Raw genomic sequence first — 4,973 nt, forward strand, 5'->3', positions numbered from 1 at the left:
CCTGCTGGGCCTGGGCTTGGCTCAGGTGCCACCCATCCTGAGCTGGCACACAGTGGACAAGACGGCTCAGGAGCTCCAGAGCTCCAGGCGAAGCTCCCCTTTGCTAAATCACAGTGCCTCACCGGGGTTTCCGGAGGAGAATGGCAGGTGTCCAGGAAAGTCAGGGTTACGGCTGGAAGTTTTTCAGCACCAGGAAGGAGAGGCCGCCGCCAGGCCAGCCCAGGCTGCGCTGTCAGGTGAGAACTGAACGAAGATTTTTAAGTACACACGCAGTCACCTCCACCTCTGTTCGGTACTTTGCAGTTCTTAAAGTACTCTGTGCATCTCATCTCTTAGGAGCCTCGCTGGCCACCATGAGAGGTAGGGAGCATGGGCAAGGACTCCTAGTTTCCACTCTACAGATGAGCAAACCAAAGCCCAGAGAGCGCTCGACAAGCCATAGTGGCGGAGCGTCAGGCTCCTCCCTGCATGCCCAAGGCTGGCTTCCTTGGAGGTAGAGAAATTCCTAGACAAGTAAGAAGAGGCTTGACTGTGACGCTGTCCAGGGCTTCTGTGTGCCACTGTGAAGGGTGGAAATTGGGATGGCCTTGCTGGCCTCTCCCAAGTCTCCCAATGTGTCGTGAAGAACGTCGGCAGAACTCAGCCAGGCTCTCAGGTTATTTTCTCTTTGCCAAGGAGGAGGGGGTGTGAGGACAGGGTCCTCACTAACCAAGTGGCCGAGGGCGGACCCTCCCGTCGCTGGCACCAGGATGCCCCCGCACCCAGGCCAGAGCCCTCCCGGCTGAAGAACACCCCTCCTGGCCCTGAGGCTGGCGGGCCAGGCGCATTCCTATTACCCCACCCTTCCTCTTTTGAGTCCCCAGGTCTGCTTGGGCTCTCCTGTTTGGATGCCTTCCCCGCTACTCTGCGCCAGCTCACTTCCTGTTACTCCTGTTGAACCTGAGAGGGCCCGCTCCATACCTGCCACAAGGAGACCCCTGTCCCCAGCTGATGCTCCAACCCAGTGGTTTTCCAAGTAGGTTTACAGACAAGCAGCATCAGCCACCCTGGGACCTTATTAGCCGTGCAAACTCTAGGCTCAGCCCCTGACCTTCTGAATCTGAGACATTGGGGCAGGACCCAGCAATCCTTGCTTTAACAAGCTCTCCTGGTGATTTTGCTGCATGCTAGAGTTTCAGATTCACCAGTGTTAAAGAGGGCAACGGACATAGGCCAACTGGGATTCAAATCCCAGTTCCACCATTACTAGCTGTGTAACCCAGGTCAGATGAATACACCTCCTTACCCCTCAGTTTCCTCATCTGCAAAATGGGGATCATAGGGCCTGGCTCCCTGACACTCGCATTGATTTTGATTCAATATAAGGAAAGGAAGAGTTGGTGAACAGTTAGAATTGAAGCTTCGGGTCCCGGAGTTACTCAAGAGGAGGTCGGGTGAGCACACCGTACAGTGAGTGTGTGGTGTGTCTAGCCGGGAGTCCTGTGTGGCTGGAACTCAGAGTGTCCATTGTATGTCCACTTCCTTCATACCCCGGCCAACTCTATCAGGTGTCACACATTTCAACCCCCCATGCTTTGGACTGGCTGTTTCTTCCGCCTGGAATTACCTACCTTAAGGGCCCATGCAAATTATTCCTTCCCCAGGAAGCTGTCTGAATCAGTTGGGAATTGCATTCAGTTGGAGGAACTGAAATCCCCCCAAAGTCTGGCTTAAACACATGAGAGTTTATAGTCTCACATGCAAGAAGCCTGAAGGTAGGCAGTTCAAGGACGGCACAGTGACACCATGAAGTCATCAAGGGCCTCGGCTCCTTCTGGCTTTCTGCTGTAACATCCCACCGCCCGTTTCATTTTCAAGGTCCCATGAGGGTTCAAGATGGCTGCCAGAGCTCCAGTCATCACGTCACCGTTCTAGAGAACAGAAAAGGGCCAGGGCACACATCCTAGCTGAGTCAGCCTTCTTTTAACCAGCTTCTCCAGAAGTCCCACATGACATTTCGTTTTATATTTAATTGGTCAGAATTTAGTCGCATGTTATGCGAGAGGCTAGAAAGTATAGTCTTTGGGCTAGGCATTGCCATCATCGATAAAATCGAGGCTTTGTCACTAGGGGAGAGGGGGAGAGTGGCTACAGGGTGGTAATTCCCAGAGCAGTCTCCAGAGGGCTGATCATCTCCTTGGCGGTGACTCTGTGACCTCGGTCATTAACAACGACCTTTGAGCCCTTGCTATGTGTCAGCCACGTTGTTTACATATATTATCTCATTTATTCCCCCAGCGAGGTCAGGACCGTTATTATCTCCATTGTGGGGTTGAGCAAACTGGGGGTGAAATAATTTAACCAAGTTCTCCCTGCTTATAAGCGGTGGGGCCAGGCTTCAAATCAGACAGCCTGAGCTGGAGCCCACGCCCTTACCCGCTGTATTGCGTAATCCTGCATAGTCGGAGCCTCGCCACACCTCAGGCTCCTCCTCAGTGAAGTTGGGTAGGAATCATCCCTGCTTCGTAGGGTCGTCTCAGGGATTTAATGCCATCGCACATGTGAACATGCCTTCCATGTGGCCTGGCATATAATAAATGCTCGTTCTTTTCTCCTCCTCCTTCTGCAAAGGGCCCAGTGCTGGTCAGCCTGCACTTCCTGTGGAAATCAGAGTTGCTATCTTCCTATTGAAGTCCTCTGAGCACAAAGACCTACTCATCCCTGTACCGGGACAGAGCTATTGTCACAGACACCCTGGTGGAGGGATGGGGGCACCCCTCCCCCCAGCTCTGAGAAGTGGTAGGCTCGATGTTGCATTTTAGCTTAGAGGCTGGAGAGGGACTGTGGCCTGTCCCAGGTCACACAGTGGGTCAGCAGCAGGACAGGGGGTCGAAGCAGAAGTGAACAGTGCTCTGGACGCATCTCTTCCCCTCTCAGGGCCATCCGTTTCTCGAAAGCCTCAGATTGTCTGGTCTCAAAGGAACCCTCAGCTGGGATGCGATGACGTCGCCACCCTACCTGAGCTTTACGTTTCCCTTACCTCTGCTATGCCACTCACCTGGTTGCTTTGCCTCATGCTGAGCACCCTGTCATGGGATCCCTCCCCCCACTGGACCGGAAGTCCTGGGGGGGCAGGGACTGTGTCCCATGGAGCTCTGCATTCACGGCACCCAGCTGTGGGCTGCTTCCGCAGTAGGTGCTTGGCACACGTTTGATGACAGAATGAAGAAAGAACAAATGAGGAAGTGGCTATGTGCATCCCTTCTCTTCATCTGGGCCCTAGGGGGGCTGTGTGGGTGGGAAGAGCCCAGGACTGGCAGACCAGAAAAGTGCTTTTCCCTGGAGCCACAGGAAAAGTGAAGAGAGAAGGCGACATTACAGCAAAGCCAATTCCCCATGGCACTAAGAGCCCAAGTTTTGCTGCAGGAGAGAAGCGAGTGGCAAACCAGGTGTGAGAGCAGATAATACAGTCTTCTTCCCCACACCCACATCGGTGAACCAGGGAGCAGGCAGCCGGAAGATTAAAGCCCTGGCGTCTCCTAACAGTGCCAATCAATATTTATTATAACAAGAGGCAAAGATTGCTATCAGCAAGAGAGAGGGAGAATATATATATATATACATATGAAAGTAAGACATAACTTATTATTCCTACTTAGATGCAAGGGAAGAAAAATAACAACAACAACAAGAGTGACAATAATAATACAAGACAGCCTTGGAAAAGGAGCTTTGTTGATTTCTTGTGCTGAGAAGATAGCTCTTTCAGCGAGAGCCTCACTTAAGTCTCCAAGTGTCCACCCCGCTGAGGTTTTGATGTTCCACTTTCATCAAGAATATTGAACATGAAATGCCAACATTATGTGGGCTGTCTGGCGACAGCTGATAAAGAGATTGAATGTGGAGCAGAAGAGCGCCAGGGACGCCTGCGTCCACTGCCCAGAAACAAAGCACTGGCTTAATCGGGCCCCTGGGAACAGTGACAGCCCAAGAGAGCAGAGCAGGGTGCCTCTGGGCCCTCTGCCACCCATCACCATTCAAGGCCTGACTTGGAAGCCAGACTGGGGGTTGAAGGAGGCTGAAGGTGCCTCACTCCTGAGGCAGCGGAGGGTCTGGTGTCTTCGTGCCGCTGACCCTTGGAAGGAGGGCTGGACCACTGCATGCCGAGGCTCTTGAGATCAGTGGATGAAGAGCCATGGGATTTGGCTTCTAGATGCAAATTCCGAGCTCCAAAGAACTGGCTCACAGAACTTCGGGCACTGGCGATGGGAATCCTTCTAACTTGGCCAGTACTGCTGCCTTAGGACCAAACCGGAGGCTTTTCTTGAGGACCTGGACCTCGGCTTCCCAGGCCACGAAGGTTCGCCGTGGCCTCAGAGGTCACCGAGTCCATCTCCAAGCTTCAGACCCCACTCTATTGCCCAGTCCCAGACTTAGGAGAGCTCAAGGGGCATTCTTGTCTTAAAGACATCTCGGAACACCCTTGGGGATTGGCAACATGGACATCCCCTGGCAGCTTGTTGGGAACACAGAATGTCAGGCCCTGCCCAGGCTTACTGAACCCAAGTCCTGGTTTGAAAAAAGATCCCTTGTAATCTGTCTTCCCATGAAAGTTTGAGAAGCTCTGCTCTGGATGAATAGTTTTCAGCCTCAGCTGCACATTAGAATCACCAGGGAGCTGTTTAAAAATGTGGATGCCCGGGCCACGTCCCCAGACTGATAACATGCACGTTTCTGGGGATGAAGCCTGAACACAGGTGTTTCTAAACAGCTCCCAGAGGATTCTGATGTGCGGCCAAGGCCGAGCGCCTGGGGCCAGAGAGCTATCTATGGGCACCTATTCAGATGTGTCCCTAGCCTCACAGGTAGGCCTTCCAGGGGACTAACCGCAGGTTGGGACTCCAGCCCATAGGCTCTCCCTCAGTCAGGAGACAGAGGCAGCAGCGGCATGCCCTTCTCTCTAAGAACCCTTCTGGGTCCTACAGGCACCCTCC

Source organism: Zalophus californianus, chromosome X (genome assembly GCF_009762305.2).
Source record: "Zalophus californianus isolate mZalCal1 chromosome X, mZalCal1.pri.v2, whole genome shotgun sequence".
Classification (NCBI taxonomy): Eukaryota; Metazoa; Chordata; class Mammalia; order Carnivora; family Otariidae; genus Zalophus; species Zalophus californianus.